The sequence below is a fragment of the Esox lucius genome, chromosome 6 (assembly GCF_011004845.1).
Source record: "Esox lucius isolate fEsoLuc1 chromosome 6, fEsoLuc1.pri, whole genome shotgun sequence".
Taxonomy (NCBI): Eukaryota; Metazoa; Chordata; class Actinopteri; order Esociformes; family Esocidae; genus Esox; species Esox lucius.
In genome coordinates, this window is record NC_047574.1 from 24,900,181 (window position 1) to 24,924,960 (window position 24,780).

Consider the following 24,780-nt stretch of genomic DNA (forward strand, 5'->3'; position numbering starts at 1 on the left):
ATGGATAATCTCAAGGCTACAAGTCCACCTCCATAAACCTTAGTTAACCGGTTACCACAGAATGTTATCAAGACCTCTAATGACCATGCCACTGTAGACCACCTCCTTCGACGTGGCTGCAAGAGAAAAGTTTCGGTAATATAACAGTGAAAGGAAGAAATGTGGAGACTAAATACTCAAGTCAATTTCAATATTTTCTTTAAAAAAATAATTCTTTGAAGAAAGTGAAATGGTACCAATACTTTTAACTCGAGTGTATAGCTTGTGATTTTATGATGATCTCTAACTAGCGCAGTAGCGCCCTCTAGTTGCTGTAGTTGGTTGTTGCTCCTCAAGTACTACCAACACACACTTCTTTGTAAATAATAATAATACATTTTATTTGGCGAATGCCTTTCTGAACACTCTAGCACATCTTACATAGTAAAGACAGCATTTACAGAGACAGGAAAAAATACTACAACTTGGTGTCGGTTGTAGTGCAGTGGGGTGTAACAAAATGTCCAAAAAAATACAGGTTAAAAGCTTTCTGGAAAATATGTGTCTTTAGTAATTTTTTAAGTGAACTAACTGTGTCTGCATGTAGAATGCGTGGGGAAAGCACATCCTATAGCCTAGGTGCTGAGCAGGTAAAAGCCCTTGCACCAATAGTTAATAAGCAGAAAGGGGAGGGTGATAAGAAGACCAGCAGAGGCAGAGTGGAGGGAGCGAGAGGGGACACAGCCAGGCAGGAGGTCAGAGAGGTCAGCATAGGCAGAGTGGAGGGAGCGAGAGGGGACACAGCCAGGCAGGAGGTCAGAGAGGTCAGCAGAGGCAGAGTGGAGGGAGCGAGAGGGGACACAGCCAGGCAGGAGGTCAGAGAGGTCAGCAGAGGCAGAATGGAGGGAGCGAGAGGGGACACAGCCAGGCAGGAGGTCAGAGAGGTCAGCAGAGGCAGAATGGAGGGAGCGAGATGGGACACAGCCAGGCAGGAGGTCAGAGAAATAAGTACTGTAGGTGCAAGATTATGGAGGGCGTGGTAAGTGAGCAGAAGGGCCTTGAATTCAATTCAGTAGAGCACAGGAAGCCAGTGAAGACCAATAAGAATGGGTGTAATGTGTTCACAGGATTTTGCATGAGTGAGGATTCTGTGCGCAGAGTGGCTTAGATGGAATGGCTGACAGTTTTCAGGGAAATCCGAATGAATCACAGTGATTAGTGTGAATCCTCCCCAGTATCTACGCTGCAATAGTTAATGTGCAGGTGGGCTAGGGGTCATTCTGCCTTGTCTTGTATTCTATTGGATCTAAGGAAATCTAATTTCTCTGGTGTTCTGTCAGATCTTGGTCTGTTTTGCATTGCATTTTATTTCATGTTTTTGTGTCATAACTTACATTTAGGCTTAAACCAAAGCACAGTTTTATCTTGGTCATATCATATGCATGATCTTCAAAACCAGCATCCAATCCCCAATCATGTCATTGTTATGCCTCCCTATGCATTCGTACCCAGCCTTATAAGTATGCTACATTACACCATTATAGGAGTATAGCTTACAACGCTAATTTGATGCTACTGTAAATCCACTGTTACCCGGGGACAGATGATGAATGACTTAGCATAATATTAACATAAATAATGATGTTAATGAACAGCATGGACAAGGCAGCAGCTGTTTGACTGTGCTGAAAGGCTTATTGATACCATGGCTCCCTTGTTAACCATGTTTTCATAACTGTATTATAATGCAATATTTCTCCCACTGCTTTAATATCCCCAGAGTCGCCCTTGCTGAGAGATTGTGATCATTTTTCAGGCCACCATGACTCTATGGTATATGAGTATATTGAGGGCCTCAGGCATCGAAGAGTGGGTGGGGTGGGGGGTGCTGGCACCTTATACATGTTCGCCAGCGATATTAATTGTTCTTTTGTCACCAAGTGAATGATTTGGCTAGACGACGGTCGATTCTAAATATTTTTTCTTTTAATTATTGACTTCCGTGTTTATTCTCTAGCTCTGGTCACGTTTGTTTTACGTTTGGCTGTTGGTACAATGACCTCATCGGGGTTAGAGCTGAGGCTCCCATACTCTGTGCCTCTGGAGGCCGAGCCCCTGTTAGCAGAGCTGGGAGGCTCTCGTCTCTCTGTCCCAACACTTTCCAGATCCTAAACTTTCATCAAGGATGCACAGCCCCATGCTCCCTCTTTACCCAAGGCCCACCTCTTCCCCGGTCTTCCTCTGTCCCCCTGCTTCTCCAATGTCCTGTCAGAAAGGGTGACAAAAGAAAATGCCTGTGTTCCATGCGCAAGAGGAGAGCGCGACCGCTCCCATGAAGCACTGTTATTCTACTTTTCCTGGATCTCCCTTCTCCTCCTCCTCTCCCTCCTCCATCTGTCTGCAGGCATGTTGAGACCGCTACATTAGGGAGACGAGAGATGGAGTGCAGATAAACGCACGCTGGCAGAATGGAGTCATTAAGGAGGTGTTGATGGAGGTGGGGCTGAATTACATGGAGGCGGCTTAGAGGAGGGGAAAAGGAGAGGAAAGAGCCAGGAGCCCCATTCACAGCTTTTTACACTTCAGGGTCCATTCTGTTTATGTATACACTTCTGCGGGCTTTTATCCCTGTGCTCGTGTTGTGAATGAACAGAGCCCATCACTGTGTGACTCAAGTTCTCACTTTCAATGAATTACGTCAACAGTCAAATGCTCAATTAACACTCCTCACTCACTCTGAATCTTGGAATACAGCAGACTATCTGAGGGGCTCTGGGCCAAACATTCAGAGGAGCGACAGCACTGGTAGTATGGTGATTCAACACGAAGACCACCAGCTGCAATAGAATGGCGTGTTTGCAGGAATGCTGTTCAGCAAACACAACACACCTACTGTCTGGTTAGGTTGTTGACCGACTCACAATCTTGTAGCATCCAAAGGGCATTGATTTGATTGTTGCGTTACAAAATATTGTATATGAAAAGGCAACTTGAGAAGATCTACCATAGTTATTCTTGTAATCATGACCACAGCTAGCTAGCCCATTGGATATGTTGAATCATTAAGGCATTGGCAAGCAACGCAACCATTATGTCTCACATTCTGCCTTGCCAGGAACACCCAGCATTCTCCCTCCCTTTCCCTGTCTGCCTGACTGTCTGCCTCTCTGTCTGTTTGTCTGTCTTCCTGACTGTCTGCCTCTCTGTCTGTTTGTCTGTCTGCCTGACTGTCTGCCCCTCTGTCTGCTTCTCGGTCTGCCTGACTGTCTGCCCCTCTGTCTGTCTGTCTGCCCTTCTGCCTGTCTGTCCGCCTGTGTGTCTCTTTTGTTTTACTCTTCCCTGTATGAGAGACTGTCCTCCCTGTGCATTATAGCAGGGCACTGTTAAACCACAGAGAACTGGGAGAGCTCTGTTCCTCTTACCATCTGAGCAAACAGAGCGTGTGAAATCCATGCACACACACACCTTCCACAGCTCCCTGCTCTGATATATACATTATTCAACTAAATATTTATTAAACTCATGTAATGGAACATACCAAAGCAAGGACATTTATTTTCTGCTCTACCCCCGCTGGATGTGAGAGAACCCAGACCCAGGGTGGTGTTGATCAGTGCTTTCACTAGATGGCGAGAGTGGGCTGTACCATAAGTCCTTCAACATGATGACTATGAATGTGTTTGTTAGCTGTACAAATTCTTGTCTCAGCTGCATTTTGGATTGAAATGCTTTGTGTCCTGTTGTAGTTTCAGACCCTAAAATTACATTTCTAACTCTATGGGTTATAACTCAAAAAGACTCAGATCTTCCCTCCCCCTAGATGAGATGACAAGCACTCCCCCCCTTCCCTCACATCCTGCTGTTCCATTATTTAGGTATCTGACTATTAAAATGAGAGTTAAAACACTGCTGCATCATGATTGGTCTGAAACCAGTTCTCTGAGGTCATCTAAATGAATGGATTAAATCTGCACAAATCCTCATCTGTTTTGGGTGAACTCTCAATTACTGTATGCTGGATAATTGTCAGTCCAGGGAATTCAGTCTCTCTGGTGTAATGCAGGGTGTCAGACATAAGTGCAACTCCTTCCTGAGAGGGCTGGCTTGTTCCCTCTGATTGGATATCCTTGTTTCTTTACTTTGGGTGTGGTCTGGCCAGTGAACGTTTGATGTTAAATATAAACATGTCAGATGTTATACATGGAAGGAATATGCCTTTAGACTGTCCTTTGCCCCTGGTGTCTGGTTTTGTTCCTTGGCCTCTCTAGTCTACTGTCCTAAAAGTTATATTTTGTTCTTGCAAATACTAGCTTCAAATTTAAGCCGTATGTCTTATGACGTAATTATTCATTTTACAATGTGAAGTAAATACATTTGCCTAGATGATTGAACACGCAGACCCATTCAGAAAGTCAACTCATATTCCTTCTGTTATCCTGATGGAATTGAATTACTTTTTAACACATACTGTTAATACATTCGAATAGACTTTAACAGGTCCCATTATGAAATCCTGCACTACGACCCTACCATCCCTGACCTAAACACACTATTAGGCACAGAGCAACCAGACATTCAGCCCTGCAAAACATACCAGCCCCATTTACAGTAGCGACCAGCAGCACCCTTGTTACTGACTGTTGGCTGACCTCGGATGCTAAGCTGGATCGATTGTTTTCAGTCTCTGGATGGGAGCTGGGAAGGGCACTGCAAAAAATATCTGTCTTATCAAGTATATTTAACTTGTAATCAGGAAGAAAAATCCAACCATCCTTAAAATAAGGTAGGTTTTTTTCAACAAGCTAGAATATACCCTTGTTTTTAGAAAATATGAATATCGTGTCATTTTGTCTCGTTCTATTGGCAGATTATTTAACTTATTTCAAGCAAATATCTCCTCAAAAATAGTTAAATTGTCTTGTTCCATTGGCCATTTTTTTTTTGCAATGTGGTGTTGAAGGTGTAGCAGAGGGTTTCCTTTGGTCTGCTCTTTGAACCCCCATACCCCAGGACAGTAAAGAGGACATTGCCATGTGTAGGATAGCTGCCGACTGTCAAAACGGGAAGTAAAACGGTGTCAGAATCCTCTGTGGTCACTGACCTTCGCCGGCGTCCTGGCTAAACTCCCAAACCGGGCCCCTTTCTGTCGTGGCCATTGAACCGTCCCTCTCGTTCATATCTCACTGATCACCTCTCCGCCTCACAGCTGGTGTGGGTGAGTGTTCTGGCACTTGGTCGTTGTGCATCTTCTGGAAGGACGATGAAAATGGAGGTTGGATGAGGTGAGCTTTCCACATACTGCACAATATAAAGCGCTTTTCAGTTAGTAGAAAGCTCTTATTTTTAACCAAAGTTATTCTCCTTATTGTTATAATTTTTATTATCGTCATCGTTCTTATGATTAGGAATATTTTTTGTATTAGTATTATTATTCTCTCTCTTTCTCTGTCAGCCCCTCCAAACACACATGATCATTCTCTCTGCCCCCACCCTGGTTAAGTTGTCATCTCCCCTCAGTCCCCCTGTGCCCTCCACCTGTCTGTCCGGTCCCCTGCTTCAGCCCCTCAGTCAAACACCATATGCCAAAATGTGCAACTTTAAATTTTTCGCAATAATCTGGAAAATGTAAATTTCTACCACTAACATGTCTTGATTTCTGTGTAACCGCTCCCAGCTGTGTTGTGGAGGTGGCGGTCCAGTGCGGTGTGGTGCTGACAACTCAGTGAACAGAGGAAAATGAATTAGCGGGGCCTGTTTATAAGTTAAAGATGTGACCCTAACAGAATACAGCCAGAGCTCTCAGCACAGAGCATGACAATCCACAGCCTGCCTGGAACTGATAGCTAGTCTGTCGGACAGCTCTGATAGCAGCTAAATATAGAGCCATCAGCAGCGCGGTTCAACAGTAACTCTATCTACGTTGTTAATGTACAGTTGAGTTACATTGTGTGGTGCTACTGGTGTGGAGCGGCTTGGCAAGACGCCCAGTCAATTGATTATGGAGTTGGAAAGTCTGTCCAGTGTCACGCTTCAGGTTTCTCATTCACGCTATGTGTGTGTGTGTGTTCGCCACATCATTCCACGGCCAACTGTGTTCAGGAGAACGTGGCATCATGCAAACCTTCCCAGTGACACAACACCCTCAACCCGCTCCGCAATTGTCCCACACCCCCGCGTCAGGAAATGAGATGCGGGCCGACGTGTGTTCAGACACGACCCGGGTGTGCAGGGGACTGCTGGTCCTGCAGAGCGGCGTGGTGCTGGACCCACAGGGGCGATCACAAAGCCCCACATCCAGCCCTCCGGACCCCCTCCCCATACCCCTCCCCGGACGTGGTGATCAAAGAACCGAGTCACCTCGGTCTGCCTGGACAAAGTGCCCCCAACATAAACAGGAAGGCCTGTGTACATGAAAACACCGAACCTTTTCGATTTTTCTAGTCAAACTGCCCGCAGAGCAGAAACCACTATTAGGCCCATTAGAATCAACAGGTTGTACCCAGAAGTGTTGAGGGTTTACGGGTCGTGCATATGTCACTTCCTATGCATATTTATTCAGTTTAATGTAGCAGGGGCAATTTAAGCAGTGTTATTCGTGATCATTTGATGAAAGTTTGTACCTTCTTCGTGCTACTTTCACAGAAGATAAATAGTTGTAGAGGAAATGCCGCAGAATGAATCCACTAATTAAACGACTCTGCAGTCTACGATTCTGTTTAAAGATCATTCATCATGTGTTTGAAGGATACTTTCCCTGGGTCCCTTAAAGAGGTAGTCCACCAAAAACCACACATTTTAATGCAATACAGTAATTAAAGCAAACATAATACAAAATATATGCTGTGGCATTTTCTAATATAATAGTTTAGCATGAAACATGAACATTATTGAAGAAAACTATTTAGACTCAAGTATACTACAAAATGAAAATGGAATGCAATGCTCTCTAGACAGAATGGCTAGCTAAGGAAATGTTTACCTCAGTGGTTCAGTGATTAGAATGGTGTCTAAACAATAATACCAAAGCCAATATCAGCATGTGAAATACTCATGAAGTTAAATTGCAATATAGGAATAAAAAACATTCTACATTTAATTTGGTGAAAAGAGCTTTCCTAGCTCAAATCTGTGTGAATCAGGTTACTGGCAATGAGATATTATATATCAGGGGAAGAGAGGAGTTAACTGCTTTGCATCGTGGTATTTGGAGGAATAAATTATATTAATGGGATGGCTTTGAGGACATCTGAATGAAATACTGTAAACACTTTGTCATGATGATACAGATGGATGTGTTATAGACCAGTATGCCCATACACTACTGCCTGATTTGGTGATCTGGGGGATTAGTTTAATGGGATGTCATCTCCCCATCTGTAGTGACCTAAATATAGGATAACAGATGTTCTCTGGTGTTTAATAGACCCAACACTTAGAAGATAAATGATGATGGGAATAAATATATATTTCCCAGCTCTTCTCTTTGTCATTTTTGTCACATTCTCATTGGTTTCCCTCTGATTCTGACTGTCAATAAAAGCCTTGAAAAAAACCAGTAAAATTAAGGAGAATGAGTGTCCATTATCCATTAAAAATAAAATGACATTCAGTGAAACATGACAATTCACCCCCAGAATTACAAAACATGATTTGGTGAAAGTCTACATTGCAATTCAAAAGTTTAAGGACATCTGAGAAGTTATTTTTTTGCTTTATATCTGGCCAGTAACTGTTTCTTGGGTTTGAACAACACTATATACAAGTTGAATAAATACATAGGTACAATAAAAAGTAAGAATAATTGTGTTGTACAAAAAGTAACTGATATCTTTGTTAATGGCTATAAGAAATATCATGAAGTTGAAGATAGTAAATGCAGATGAAGACCCAAAAAGCTGTCTATGTGAACAGTTCATAAAGATCACTACCTTGAGAGACCGAAGGAAATCTACTGAATTTCCCCATGGCTGCAACATGTCCGACAAGGCCAATTCTTATATGATTTCTCATGGTCAAAGACTGTAATTTGGTGCCAGATGACTCTGCCAGATGCTGAGCAAGCGCTTTGTTGGATTTGGAAGTGACTTTTAAGTACTGTTCAGTTTTACAACGTGCCCAGTTTTTTTGTTTTACATTTCTAGACATTTCACAAAATATGAAATACCTATTGGAAAACACAATAAATATGTGTTATTTTTTAATATTTACTTGAATTTATTCTAAAGTGTTTTTCCAAACAAAGAAATATTCCTGGAGGTGGATTGAAATGTATGGTAGAATGTCAAACCTTTTCTTTTTGAAAGTGACTGGACACTCACTCTCCTACATTTGGGAGGTATAAAAAGGTGAGGAGTAATAGTTTGCTTTGTCACACTCAAACAAATGATTCTCCACAAGTTAATCTAACAGCTGATAGAAAGTAGCTCGGTTAGCAGAGGTATACAGACAGATAAACAGAGGAAGATAGAGCAAGTCCTCAGAGGCTAAATAGAGACAACGTCTGTGCAGTTGTTAAGGTTCGGTAATGGAGATAGGCAGAACAACTGGACCATAGCACCAACCCACCAGGGGCCGGGTGCAGGGGGCTGGGAACATGTCCAGTAAACAGACAGTGTTAAATGCTTCCCCAAAGTGTGTGTGTGTGGGTGTGAAGATAATGTGTAGCACCATATCATGGGTTTTGACCCAATTCTCTCAGCTAATTTAGCAAATGTATGTAAGAAAGCAAAATACAGTCACAAATCAAAAGCCGGGGAGACAGAATTTGGCAGTGGTTTTACAGGTCTGGTCCCATGTGTGTGAGATGCGAACACACACACATCAACACATACACTAACACACACACACACACACACACAAATCTGTATTGAAACCAAAGACATTTGGATTTGCAACAATACAATAATCTTTCCCTGGATTGTAGAGCTTCCACTAAGCAGGAAGCAAGTCGGGGCCCAGTGTTTGGGTGTTGAGTCTCAGCTGGACCTCAGGCCAGACCCTGCTGTTCACATTATTGGACTCCAGACCCTGACAGACTTGGACAAAAGACTTCCAGTCATACAAAACCTGGATGCCATGCAGTTTTGAAAGTTGTTCCTTGTTATTTTGTTGTCGAGCTATGGTGAGCTATGGAGCTTCATAGTTCAAAGAAATAACTCTGCCAAGAAATCTGTCAAGAACAGCAGGCTTAATTGGTAATCCTAAAGATTGAACTTCTGGTTTTGCTGGTGATAAACCTTCATTGAGTTTTGGATACTTATATGTTGGTTTGCATTTCATAGTCTACCACAGTACCTTACTTTAAGGGTCCATTTTCTTCTCTAATACTACATCAGGACTATAAGTCACATGCTGCATTGCAAAGTGATGAGTAGACATGATGAATATGTACAATTGTTGACACTCACACCATATTGACCAATCCTCAGATCTCTAACACAACATTCTTCTCAAAACCATATCACCTGGCATGTAAATGATGATGATACTTCGCCCTCAAAGTCACACAAAAGCGTCATCCAACGACCACATGGAATACCCTGTTGCACACTGGTGAGAAGAACTGAAAACTTTATTATAAAAAGGTATGTAACTACCAATAATGTGTTGCAAAAGCGCCCACACACCACAAATCAGTGTAGCACCAACAAACCCAACAGAAACAGGTGGTAGCTTCCGTGATCTTCTGGGGCCTTCAACACGAGCCAGACCTGCCCCGACACTCCTCTTAGGTACTTCGTCGCGGTGGTGTTTTAGGCCTCCAAGTGAGCAGCTCGGGGCGGAGGCCAAAAGTAGCAAGAGAAATGTGGGACCAGAGTAGGCTGGAAGGCTGCAAAAAGGAGATGAAAGGTGAAAAAGACAGAGGCATAAGAAGGAGGCCAAGAGATGAAGGGTGCCAGATCAGCCACCAGAGCTACAGTCACCAGCACCCATTCCTCCCAGACCCCCCGGGAGGCTGCCCCGAGGAGGATCTTGCCTCCCCAAACACGGAGTCTGTGCGTCTTTGACTTTTCCTTTCTCCCTCACCTTTCTGTTTTTGTTAATAAAATGCCCTCCTGGGCCTTCTGTGTCCGTTCCCTGAGTCTCTCCTCGTTACAACAACCATAATTTGTTCCATAGTACAGAAAACAAAGTGGTCAGCTCAGTATTTGGATAAGTAAACAGTAAGAAATCTGGATGGGTGATGTAACAGTGAAATTGCAATGATGAGAGTTTGCTATGCTAAACGAGCAGAGTTTTCTACATGACAAAATGTTAACAATTGTGTTTTACAAAGACTTTATTTGTGCTTTACAAAGAAGTGTGTGTAGGGTTTTCAAAAAAGGTTGAATGAAAAATACATTTGTTTGAGAAAAGGTGAAAAGTGCTCATGGGTTAGGGTCTTTGTGTACATTGTTCATTGAACCAGTTTCAGTGGGTTACCGATTGTTAAAAACAATAACTCACCATTGTAATCCAGCCAGTGTGGGGATTTCCAACAATTTAAACTTTGATTAAACTGTAAACTACTTTCAGAATCACTACGAGAGTAAGATAAATAATTGAAAAACTGCGTAAACTGGAACAATCATTTCAATTCTCAATAAATTCTACTAACCCTCTTAGATTAGTATATAAAAACGGTTGCGAAGATGAGGAGAGAGTATAAAAGAATAGAGGAGATGAGAAGAAAGATGAGGACATAGAAGCGAAGAGAAGAAAGGAGAGGAGAATGGGGTGGTAAATAGGAAACTACAACAGGCTCCTTGGAGATGGGAGGATTGTTTTTGTGAGATGAACAGGGATAGACAGAAGGCCACCCAGTTGACATAAATAAATGAGTGAAACAGGCCAAAGAACTGACACGCGGATGGAAGGAGAAAAACGATGCAGACAGGAAGATCTAACAGCGGCTGCTGGACATGCTACTGGAACCCCCCCACCCCACAGAGCGGCACGACCTGGGGGGGTGACACTGGGGGGGTGACACTGGGGGGGGTGACACTGGGGGGGGGGGGGGTGACACTGAAACCAGACAAAATTCCGATATCTCTCCACTGCCGTGGGCGATCCCGTCTGATGTGAGCAAAGACGGAAGACTTGATGAATACATATCTGTGTGCACACGCTTACGAAATATTTCCTCCTGGTAGACCAATGGATTTCAGTTTGGTTTTTCTCACGGCTCCGGGATCCATCATCAGAAGAACCATTGCTATAGAACCATCTGCACTTTTTAAGCGAGACCTATTAGGAAACTGTAGACATCTGCTCTCTCTTAAATCCAAGGTTCTTTTGTTGCCGTGGTTAAAAGTTTGATCTGACAGGGCCCTCACCAAAGGCAGTAAAAACACGCAACACGCAAACGGTAGGTTGAATTTCGTCTTAAGAGAGGATCTCACAATGAATGCACTTCCATTGGCAAGCTGCTGTATATCCCCCTCTGGTTGTGTGAGAGCCAGTAAAGGAATATAACATATGGGGAGAGAGAGAGGGGCAGTCAGGGAATGACACTTTAAATGCCTGCTCTAAAAACGTTACACTGGAGACGACATGATTTATTAGAGAGAGGTGCAAAGCACACCTCAAACTGATCCTAAACGAGTCTTCTCTTCTTGGTCTCGTCTTCGCTTTAGGAAACACTGACATCCTTTCAGTGATAATGTACATGTTCCTGGCCACAGTAGCCAAGGGTGCCTGGTAATGTCGAAATAGATTTATGGCGATTTCTCACTGTTTTCTGAAACAACAAAAGATTATAGACCAATTGCATGAGGACGATGAATGATCGTTCTTGCCCCAACCTGTTCACAAATTATGCTGCCGTATACAAAAGGAAACATAATAACAAACCTTACCAAAACCACTCCATACTTTCCTTCAACTCTTAAACTTTGTCCTTAGTTTGGAATTCAGTATAGTAAAACCGCCTCAGTTTTTTTTCCTGAGCTCCCAGACTGCAGCTAGACAGGAAGGCCATATTTTAAGAGCATGAAATAAACCCCAACCGGCGTTATAAACACATTTTGGTGGCAGGATTACACTATTAGGTCTGTCTTTGGGATATTGTCGTGTTGGTTTGAAAAGTGGCAGGGTTAACTGAGCCAATCATGTGGGTGTTCTCCGCGGCTTTGTCGGGAGCCCTGAGAGGATTGTGAAATAGCAACATGCAAAACAGCAAACATCTGCCTGTCTTAGAACTCATCCACTATGAGCTCTCCATTATACAAGATTTTGCTCAAAACTATTCTATGAAGATGTCTTGATACTACCCTACTGTACTATAAATAGCAGACTGCTGGAGATGCCTGTCAGGGTCTCGTCACTGCGGGATTACTTCAGGATGAGGAGTTTTACACCTTCCCATGAGCAACATACGTGTTTATGTGTGGGCCTGCATGCATTACTGTGTTATATGTGTGTATATGTATGGATGCATTTCAATGAGTGTTTTTCTAACCTAACTATATTATGGGGAAGGAAAAGTCCCCAACATTAGATTAATGGGCACTTTTTGTTCAGTCCCAATTTTGAAAAATACATTTTGTTTGGTTAGGTTTAGGGCAAATTTTACAATTGGGGGTAAGGTTGGAATTACGTTTACGGTTAGGCATTACCGGTAAGTTATAGGGATAGGCATTAGGGCTAGGTTAAGTTTTGGCATAAAAGTTAGGTTATTGAGGTTAGGATAAGGGTAAGGTTGAGGTTAGGGTTAAGGTTAGGATTAGTAAAAATATGTTTTCTTAAACTTTGGTGTCCTCATTTAAATAGCTGAGTAAATGTGCGTGCAGTGTATTAGTACAGCATGGCAGTAATTATTGTGTATAGTTTGGACTGTGGTGTGATGTCATTCGTCCAGTGAAGGCTCCCAGGCTTCAACCAGAGAGAAGATTTCAGGCCAGAATTAAGAAACTGCTACTTCAGGAATTTTAATAGCAACTTTCATGTGGGAATGAGAGGCCTTGTAGACTGGTAACCACTTTATAGCCTGTACACAGAAGAATACATGGACCTCAATAGAATCACACAGTTCCAACGGTGGACTGGCAAAAGTAAAATGTTTTTGAAATCCAAAATAAGTGTGTTTGTCTCATGAATAAACCCTGCCAGCGACCATGGAACATTCCCAGAAAATACAAAGATTCCCATTAAGTTTTAGTTTAAAGTTAAGACATCCAAAATTCATAGACTGCTCCTGATACCTATTTTTGTAATTATTTGAAAACCCATGGAATGTTCTGCTAACATTCACAAGCATGTTTCTGCACAGCATCTATAACAACCATCACAGACATTCTCATTAGGTTTCCAGGTATGCCAACGCAATGACCCACACAGAAAAATATGTTCTGGAAACCTTCTAGCCAACACCAGGCAAATTCTTTTTGAATGGTGTAAGTCCTGAGAAATTTCCCAGACCAAATGTTGCTCTGCTTTGTTTGTACTTCTTGGAATCGGCAAGCAGATATAGCTGTGCTGGTGACCCACGGCAGACTATATTTGCTCATATCAATAGGGAACATGCAGAGTCCAGGCGCTCAGGGCTTTAGTGACCATCCCGATCGCGACGTTGATCAAATAAATGCCATGGTGGACCAGCAAGCCGGTGTGTCACGCTCTCTCCATCCGGGCCAAGGTTCAGTTCAGAGGGGCTTGTCTTTGTGCCTGGCTCCAACCTCCAGAGAGTGGGACCCTGCTCTGGTCTAAACACATGCGCTGGTCGGGATTTGCTCCATTCATCACGGTCACAGGCCGGGCTGTTCTGGTGAGCCTTAGGGCGGGTCGATCTGTCAGGAGTCTGGCTCACATCAAAACAGCCAAAAAGTGAAACTAGTGAGAAACCCCCAAGCGATGACATCACAGAACGCAGGGGGGCAATATGACAGTAACCAATGCTCTAGGTCATAGGTGGAGTGTCTGGAGTTAAGGGATATGAAAGGCCAGGGAAAAATAACACACTACTCCTACACCTCATGCATTAGTGGTTAGCATAGAGCTGTGTTTGGAGCATAGATCAGCAGACACATTTCATTTCCTGTGTGGATACTAAGGTTCCTGTGTGGAACCTCAGTATCTGCTTATGCTTTTCTACATCCAACCAGAATACTCCCAACGGTCCTTTCCACTTGATCTCTTCATTGATCAGTAGGCTGCCATCGCTCAATTCATCTATCTCTCCCACTGAGAATGAATTACATGGATTGAAAGACAAACCTCTGCTTACTTTTATATCATTTCCAGAGGGATCAATTTAAAAAGTTACCGCTTAAGACATTTTGGGAAACTGCTGGCCCAGCATTAAAGGGAGGAGGTGGTTTGTCATAAATACTCATCATTTTTACACAGACACACACGCACACACAAACACAGCCTTGGCAGTGCTGCTCATTTTCTGTTACATTAGGAGTGCTCCAGCAGTGTTTGTCAAGCAGATGGGCTCCATTAGGATCAAACAGCCCACTCTGCTTCAGTATCTGCCTGCTGCCCCAAATGTACACAGCATATGGCCTATAAGCAAATCCTTTTCCCTTCTGTGGTGGGACTTGGGAATGAGGAAAGTTGAGGGGAGGTTTAGGCTTGGGCTAAGACAGACCATCTGAAGCAGCTCCCACACTGAGAAAGCTGAGCTGCTCTCCCCTATGCTTGTTGAATCTCACCAAGGTTTAATAAATCAATGGATCTGTGAGGATCCAGGGAGAGAGAAACAGAGAGAGAGGAGATAGTGGGAGAAAGAGGACAGTGACAGGAGACAGAGACAGAGTGAGGAAGAGGACAGAGACAGGAGACAGAGAAAGAGTGAGGAAGAGGACAGAGACAGGAGACAGAAAGAGTGAGGAAGAGGACAGAGACAGGAGACAGAGAAAGAGTGAGGAAGAGAGAAGCCAAGAGAGGAAGGGGAGAAAGAGGTGAGTGAGGGCTTTATATGCCATTAAAAGATCTATGAAAACATCTACCGTATAATGGAACAATTTGCAAAAAAGGACATGATAAAGATGATGTGTAGGGTCCTCTTACAAAGCAAGAACTTGACAAATTGAACAAACAGCCAATTGAAACCCTACATGAGAAATGATGTAAGAGCATTCTCAGAGTACAGAGACAAACTTGTAACAATGCATGCAAAAAAGAATTATGCCCTCTTCTTATTAGTTATATCCAAAAAAGACAGAAACTTCAGTGCTATTTGACTCTAAACAGATTATATCAGCACTATGAATAAAATATTCCAGTCATGTGAGTAACTAAGTACAGTTCTCCCATAGAAGGTTTACACATTTGAACAATATTGATATGTATTCTTTACTTCAACACCAATGAAAAATAAAGGTAACAGAATTTAACAAATGAAACTGAATGATACTCGGCAATAATGTATTCATAAAAAGTGCAATATCATAGAGCGGAATTAGTACACTCCGATCTTCAATAGCTGGTGTCACTGCCATTGGCTGAAATAACTTAATGTAGCTGTTTCTTGTAACTGTCCATCAGTCTCTTATCTTGAATGGGTGGAATTTTTGCCCACTGCTCTTTACAGTACTGCTTCAATTCTGTCACTTGGGAAGGCTTTCCTGAATGCAGAGACTGCTTCAAGTCCCCCAACAGCATTTCGAAAGACATGCGATCTGGTCTTTGACTCCATCTTTCCACAACCCTCCATTTCTACTTTTCCACCATTCTGTTGTAGCTTTGCTTGTGTTATTTGGATCTTTGTACTGTTGGAAGATTCATGTTTTGTTCATCTTTTTGACAGTGGTATGTTTGGACAGTGGTATGAATTAGGTTACAATTGGGTAATCTGTATAAATCAATGTGGTTGGAATATAGCTCAAATATCCATGTGTCCAAATATATTTAAACATATAAACCTAACCTGGCTGACACCTAACTTGAAGTCCTCCTGACTTCAGAGTCTGGCAAGGATGTATTGATGTTGTTGGCAAGAGTAGTTGATAATAAAAACAGTTTCCCCAACAGTTTCCCCATTTCAAATTGAACTTATCATAATCGATGTATTACTAAACCACCGACCACCCAAAAAAACTGTAAAGTTTACTCACAAAATCTCTAGCGTAGCAAAGTGATGGGGAAGCTTTTGGAGTTGCACATACAAATAGATAGTAAATAAGAAAACCAATCAAAACATTCACACACTTTCTGAGCAAATATTGTGGTTATAATAGGTTGCTTCCAGACCAGTGAGTCACAGCTCTCCCTGAGCTGCCATGTCAGCCATGCTAACACAAACCGGTCATCACATTCAAACTCGCTACACAGAGACGGCAGGTTGTCCATACTGTGCCCTCAGGCAGAGGTGGAGATATAGCAGCATTTTCTCCTACATGAAATATTCAAACTTAAGGGAAATGTTCTCACTCCAAATGCAGCATTTCAGCAACATTTCATTAAAAAAATTCAGAACCATGAATTTGAAAGTTAAACAGAAAATTTGAAAAACCTAACTACACTGGAGAAAAACCCATTTGGCCATGGAGTCTGTCAATGGAACGATGATACAAGACAATAACATTGCAACCTTAGTCATTCTTATGATCTAATTAGTTTTGCCATTCCTTTCATCCTCTGTTGACTTTGATTGGCAATTATTAATTCAGTATTATTTTTTTTACCAATTACAGTACTATCTCTGTGATCATTGATTTTAAATGAACAGTAGCATGTGAAAGTTTTAGAGACATTTCTGTCTCTATTTTCACATATTTTTGCAAAACAGGGAAAGGGAAAAGGAAAACTGAGAGAACAATTAACACAACATGTGTTTGCTTATTTCATTTAAATTAAGTTATGCCAAAAATGCTGAATGCTTTCCTAACAATATGATTGCCCCCTTAACTCAATAACTGGTTGTGATTACAGACTGAAACCAAACGGTTCCAGAAGTTGTTGATCAGTTGCTCACATTGCTGTGGAAGAATATTCACCCACGCTTCCATCCAGAACATGGTTTAACTTAGCATCATTTGTGGGTACATGAGCATGAACTGCTCATTTCAGGTTGTGCCACTACATCACAATTACACTTTGGTTTGGCCATTGACTTGACCATTCCAAAACGTTGGATGTATTGTTTTTCAGCAATTCTCAGCAAGACTTAATCATTGGATTTTTGTTTTGCTGTTCGACCCACAGACACAGCTCACAAACGCATTGTATGACATTTGCTTTTAGAATTCTCTGATATTGTGTATAATTAATGGTTCATCAATGATGGCAAGCCTTTCAGGTCTTAACACAGCAAAGCATCCCAAAAACATCACAGTACCAATCCCACGTGATGCGGAGTTAATGCTTTTCTGCTTTGAAGAGTGGGCCACAATTCCCAGTGATGTGATAAAAAAATACAAAAACCATTTGGTTGAACTCCCGGTAACTAAAGATGACACAGTCAGTCATTAAGGGGACCAATCACTTCTTCACACTGGGTGCTGCATAACTGTTAATAAAAAAATCTAAGTACACAATCTGTGTTATTTGCTCACTCAGGTGAATGAAAACATTTGTTGAGAAAGGTATGCAAAAATATAGATTATCAGAGAGGGGACATATTCCTTTTCATCGTTCTGTATCTATATCTTCGCTTTAAGCAATATGTGTGGTTAAACACAAGGCCAGTAAAGCCTTTTGTATAGAATGTAATTGAATTGAGCGAGACAGAGGGAAAGAACCAGACAAACAAGATCTTAATCTTGATGGTTAATTACAGCAAATTTAAAAGGGGGAAGGGGGGTTCCAGACCGCAGCCAGGGTTCCGTATGACTGTAGTAAACATCACTTGAGGTTTGACAATTTACTTAGTCAGCCAGACCCTACGTGCACACTGTCCGCACGCTCAACTTGCAAATCGCTCAATCTCTGGCGAGCTGTCGCTGAGCCGAAACTAGCGTCACACTGCCCATTCGGGGAGGGCGTCTTCCTAAACTATGCCAATGACAACCAGTCAACCAGTAAGTCAACTCAGCAAATATTAATACGTATTTAGTATTTGCGTGACTCCACTGCTAAAAATGTATGACGATGCCAAGACAATCATTTGTCAGGGTTAAAATAGAAATTTACTTCGTTTTACATTATGCATGTATCATTCACACGTGATCCCAGCGATCTCTGAAACCTTCCATGCATCTTTTTTAATTTTTATTTTATCTCTGCATGAAGCCAGAGAAGCATCCTAAATAAAGGGGGAAACCAGACACTGCAATTACAAGTTTCTCCCTTGTCAATTTATTTTAGCTAGAGTGTGAGTTTTTAGCTAGCGAGTAGAAAAGAGAAGGGGCTTCAAGATGCAGAGAACATCTGCCCTCCCATTGGTAGTCGAACTCCGTCACTGCCCGCTCGCTGGAAATCAGTATAAAGTTGAACATATCTCAACAGTCGCTGTGAGTTTCTGTTGTCAATAAACTAAGGGAGCAGGCAAACATCCTCAGACAGACAAATAATCAGACCACTCTGGCAGGTAGGAGTGGTGCGTCTTCTCAGTCTCAAATTGATCACAGTCAATGTAATTTAAAAGTGATCATCTGAGAGCACAATATTTGCATGAGACTATAAAACATTGACGTTTGGAGTGGTCGTGGTGTCAGCAATGTGTACCGGAGGATTCGAGTCGAGAGTGTAACATTAGCGTGATCCTCAGAACGTGGCAGGACACACTACCTCATGCCCAGCAATAAACATACCCCCTGCCCCCACATAGTTTGGGGTGAGCTTGTGATCTTGCTTGTCTACCTGCCCGGAGGTAGAAATATCAAACATCGGCCCCACGTTGCCCTACCCAGCATGACACGCAATTGCCCCCACCCCCACCGCAGTTTAGATAAGTGAAATTAAGCTCTAAGTAAACTCAGATGGAATATCGATTGGATCCAAAAGCAAATGGTTATTTCTTCACACGTTCACTGTAGATTAGGGTGGTTGACATGATGATTGCAGTGCAGGGCGTCTCTCCCCCTCATCTCTTTCACGGCACGTTGCACAGGGATATCTTGGACAGATGTTTTGCATTGAAGCGAGGCCTACACTGATCTGCAACAATGCCCTTACCCAGACTGCTCTCTGCTACACCTCATGCTGTCAAGCTTTGTCAGGCCGCTGCCATCTTTCTTTCTGGACTCATTCCCTCTCTCAATCTCTTAATATCGGTGTTCCCGTTTCTCTCATTCTCTCTCAATCTCTCTCACCCATTCCATCTCTCTCCCGCCATCTTTCTGTCTGCATCTGTCCGCTCTCCCTCCTCTGTCATCACCAATAGAGATATTTCTAATGACGCTGAGTGATCCCGGGTCGTAATTAGCGACTGTTTATTGGAGGGTGGGGAGGTCAGGGGTCAGTATTTGGACAGGCTCTCGTTACTCCCTGATATTAAGTCTAATGGAGTGGACTCTGTATGGTGCTCTGTCCTCCTCCGCGGTGCCGGCTGGTCTTCGGCCCGTGAGTTTGATTGCTCCGTGCTTGTTCCCAGCTGGGATCTTGGAGCAGTCAGTCAGTCATTATGTTTGGAACAGGGCGGGTTATCCAGAGGATAGGGAGCGACGGCCAGGGTTATGCATGATTGACCAAACGGGCGAGAGCGGTCTGTTCCATCCACACGTGGATGGTTTTGGGTTCCCTACGTATGTCGATATTAGGTACTGATTTTAGATCTGAGTAGATGAGCACATGGTGAGGTGTGTTTTTCACAAATGACTCATGGAGAATACCCGTTCTCAAAATAATGATAATCGTTATTCCATCGACCTCTTTCTGTCAAACTGTGTCAAAGCGATGTGTTTTACTCATTAACATTTCTCCTCTTATGTGTAGGGAGAACAGATGGTGAGGAATACCACATAGACAGTCAGTGTCCAATTTACCACTAGAGGGCAGACTGGCAAGCTGCCTGATAATCTTCAGAACAACAATAGACCTGTAAAACTGTCTGCACTTTCTCCAACGCTTGGCCAAGCCATCTCAGATACTTTCAAAATAGTGGCACACCTCACTGTAAAAAAAGGAAGAAAATGTCACCTATAGCTTAATTAGCGGTTCAGTGAAGTTTAGAAAGACAGGAAGTTGAACTACTTTGTGTTTGTTCAGTCAACTTTTGTCAAAGTTGTCAAATTTATAACCTGCTTCATACACAGCATCTTCAAGTGGACTCGGGACAGTTGATGTCAAGATGTTTCTTCTGAAGCACATCCAATGTTGTTCCGAATTATATTCTGCTGCCAAGTCGAGGCAAACTGATTCGATTACTAAGCCCCAACCATGGATGGTAAATGATCAAATTCTCCAGCCTCTGTGGGATCCAGGGCTAATCTTAGAGCTAGAATCTATCCTTGGTCTCCCAATGATGCAACTCGGGCTCATACGATTTTGTTGATTAAATTCCATGTATGTTGGCATATTTCCCAGCTTGCTTATTGATTTAATTTGTATTGCTTGTTTCAATACCTATATTTTTGAATGTAGATTAATTGGTTGATTACACGCTACACCAACATTCTGGTACAAAAAACATTCCTATACATTTTTCAAAACAAATCCAATCTGTTAGTAGTTAGACTTTTTGCACGTTACCGAGTTGGCTGTACCAATTTTTGTGGTTTGGTAGTCTCATTAATCAATCTTTGGCAGGTACAATACAGGTTGCGGGCTGGATTCCAATAAGAATTACATATCACTCTTCAAGCCAATACTGAGGTTGATTCAACGTACAGTTATACGGCAACGAGCTGTGGTAAGATTTAGTGTTGGGCATTCCGAACCATTTTCGGGGAGTCAACTCATGTGGCTTGATTCATCTTAAACAATGGTCAATTTGGCTTCCAAATGGTTATTTATTCAAAACGCTAATAAATGGAGTTGGACCATGAAAAAATTGCATACCGCTAATATCAAAATCAAATCAAAAGCAGACCACCATTATTGTAAGATCATGAAATTCACGTGAAAAATGGTAACAAGTTTTAACTGGCCTTATTATTAGATTGCCAGCTAAATTGTGCTCTACCCACTATTTACTTTTTAAACAGTGAATCATTTACCTTTCATCAGAAAATGGTTGTATTGGCCTAAATCACGCTTTTATATGCCTGAAGTCTTATTTACACTTGATTTTTGTATAATTGTCTGTATATTTGTTTTCAATAAAACACATTAGAAGCAAAACAAAGTATATTTGTAATTCCAGGTTTACAGGTTTGATGGCCACATAGGAGCTGTAAGAAAAATGGATGTAGGAATGACTGAAAATAAATGTCTTGACTTAAAAAGTTAACTAGAACATTAATTTAAACAAACATTTTAGCCCAAATATCTCAAAGAACACCCAAATGATTTGTATGAGGTTTTAAAAACAACCTTATTTGTTAGCTTTAATGTTTTGGTGATACAGTCTACAGTTCATTGACTAATTGTAAATTCATTGGGGTGGAAATAACACAAAGAGGTTGCATATATTTCTATGAACAAGCATACCTGCCTTATATCTCGGTTAATTACACACCAGTCATCTTACCTTTTGGATGAGAAGTCTTACCTGTCGAGTCAAAAACTCTTCTCTGCTCCCTAAGTGCCACTGGTTCCCTTAAACCAGCCACAGATCCTCGGTCTCCAGACATTGGTCTACAAGACAGGATGCTGCCGTCTCCCTCAGTGATGTTCCACACACACTCACGCTCTCACACACACGTCTGTTAATCATCCAACTGTCACAAGGGCAACAGAGCTGGATTGTCTCAGGGTTCTGAATGTTCCCGGTGAAGATAAACAGCCCAGGAGCAGAACTAAACGGAGGGGCGGAGGGAGAGAAGACAGAGGTTTCTCAGGTCTTACAGTCCCAAGGCTTCTACTGCCACACATCATATGTGGTGACCTGAAGCATTGCCATGCACTTAAAGCTATAGCAGTGGTGGCCAGCAATGAATAGTTGCTAGCAATTAAATAGTTTCAAGCTGACAGCGAATGCAAAAAATGTGCCAGCTGGTAATCCTAGCAAACTAGGATTACAAATCTGACAACAATCAAAAAATGGCCCGGCTTGCAGATGGTCCACCAACAGAAGTCCAACTATGCCGTTCCTCAGACAGCGTGCCACCCAACAAAGGATTACGGATTGAAAACGCATTACCAACAACAGACTTGTGGAACTGCCCATATTTCTCCATAGGGGTTACATTGGTCACATGACCCATTCATCTTTACCATAAATGTTTCAAAAAAGGACTGCAGGGACGTTGGCAATGATCAATCTGTCCACACGGCTATCAAGTGACCTTAAAACCTCGGAAATTACTATTGGAAAATGTTGATATATTGGGAAAAATGTAAAGGGTACAAGAATGTGTCCCTTTTGGAGAGTGAGTGGGGAAATTAACTATTCATCCCATCAAACATTGTGTTCTGTAGTGTCCAATCATCAACTAAATACAAGTCACCTGGTCTATCTCCTCATAGAATGCACATAGATCTGGCACACAAACTCGGACATCGAGAAGCTACTAGCTAGCATACCAATGTGCTTTATTCGCATCGATTTGCCAACCGGGTCCATGTCTCTTGCGCGCCCCAATGATTTCCGGGTCCTCCCGATTTACAAACAAGCCCTGGTAACTAGGTATACAGTTATATACACAATACACAGTCATGGTTCAGTGTTTTGTTGCAGGTTGTAATCATCGCTATGAAGTGAGTAATTGCAAATTGTTTTACCGGTTTCCCAACAACGAAGCACCAATGGATCAGACTGATAAGGTAAATAGCTGGAGTCCAGGTATCGTTCGTTTACTTTGGACAACGAAATAATGAGCAAACGAATCCTTTTTTCGTTTCTTCATTTTTAAGTTAATTTTTTGTTTCCTCTTTCCTGCACGAAAGTCAGAAAAAACACCTGATATTTAGATGTTCCCCTGTTGGGTGGTGCTAAATCCGGAATGCTTGTCATTGGCTACATACACAGGATTCGCATTCATTGTTTTTCAAAGTTCACCTGAGGACCTGCGTGAAGTTCGCCCCCCACCCAACGTAGAACTTCGGCAAAATAGGCTCAATCGTTTGTGCTGCTATCATTTTGTAGATATTAAATCGTATTTTATAGGTCATTCTGAAGTCACTCAGCCCCCCAACATCTTCTGAAATAGTCTTGTTTGTTTGTGCCGTTAAAATTTTCGTTTGTGCTGCTTCGGTATAATATATAAGACATTTAACTATTGGGGATTACGTCACTCAGCCCAACATGCTCCAAAATGTAGTCAAAATAGGTGTGCTTCGTTTGTGCTTTAAACGTTTCCTTTGTGCTGATGCAGCGTTTTATATATTAGACAGTTAATTTTAGGTGTCACCAGCCCCACAACCTGCTCCTCAAAATACGCTCAATCATTTATGCTTCGTTTGTGCCGCTGAACGTTTTGATTTTACTGATACAGTTTTAGGTACATAGCAACATTCCCACTGGATAGCACAATGGCTTTACTCTCTTTACACTATAGCTCTGTCACTATCGGTAAGAAACCAGTCACCAAAACAAACCTTTATCGGCAAAAAAGGAGCACAAATGATTGAGCATATTTTGATTTATGAAATATTATTTAATATCAAAAAAATGATAGCAACACAGATTTTTTAAGGCACAAACCTTACGATTAAGCCTATTTGGTGTAGTTTTGCGCTAGATGGGGTTTCATTATCCATTATAAAGACAGTCACAAAAACTAAAATTTTACAGAAAATGGCGCACAAACTAGCTAGGTACCTACTGTAGCTGAATGTACAATAACGTTATACTTCAGTACTTGCTGTGACAATGTAGCTACATATCTAACGTTAGCTAATGGCTGCTTGTTGCTGGCCATCCTCAAATTAAATGAAATTACCTGAATTGGCTACCATTTTGGTTAGCTCTGAAGATAATTAATAGCTACGGCATTGCCGCTAAAGCTTGTGGTTAGTGTAGTTTTTGGCCTCTTAGAAAAATTTAACTGAAGGTAAAACACGAATTTCTCAATACAGAGGTTGAAACATTTACAACCGAATGCCACTACATGGACATACAAATTGTTTCTCCGTCTTGACAATGTACAGAGCGTATAATTTTCACAGTAATACAGGAATCCTTAATGTTCATTATCTCTATGGCTCAAAACCATACATATTTTGCTTCCAGAACCTCACTTTCCAAGTCTATTGACTGTGCGCACTGATGTGTCATTTCTAGCTGGAACGGCCATAGCTGAACTACTTCCACCAACCACCAAATGAGGCTATAAAAAACTGTAACACGTTTCATAAAGAGAATCTGAGTAGCAACAGTTCTTGCATTATGGCTGCAGAACAACACCCACCCGTAACTCATTAAAATATGTTTCTAACATGTACATTATGGCGGGAAAACCACCCAGCTTGCGCTTTACGTGGTCTTTCATTGATTGTACTATCCAAAATTCACAAACAGTTTGGTTTCTCTGTAAATTTTGGTTTCATGTCCCAAACAGCCTGCTCAAAAGATGAACTGTATAGACAATTTCTTTCAACAAAATCCAGCCCAGTCTAGCTGTTCACTATGATAGTCTAAACTAACAGCTTTGCAAATAGAACAACTTGGTAAAGTAATCTTAAAGTGTGCAGACACATAGCCATCCTAGCCATACATAGATAGCCACGGTCGTTAATTTCAACCCAGTTCATTAATGCAGCCCTCCCATAGGTAAACTGATCTCCAACTGGATGTTCTGCCCAAGGACCAGAGCTTCCGTGAGACTGAGTAGTAGATAATTGTCTTTTCACAATCTTACCGTAAAATGTAAATGCTTTTACCACACATTTATC

At 41.9% G+C, this 24,780-nt stretch overlaps 1 long non-coding RNA gene across 1 annotated transcript; it reads right to left on the reverse strand.

Moving 5' to 3' along the window:
- Positions 1-1,815: 1,815 nt before the first annotated feature.
- LOC109615882 lies at positions 1,816-21,848 on the reverse strand. Its single transcript, XR_002196896.1, has 3 exons — positions 21,497-21,848; positions 5,081-5,228; positions 1,816-2,244 (listed from the first exon to the last, which is right to left on the reverse strand). It is a non-coding gene; the product is annotated as an uncharacterized LOC109615882 (long non-coding RNA).
- Between the last annotated feature and the right edge of the window lie 2,932 nt (positions 21,849-24,780).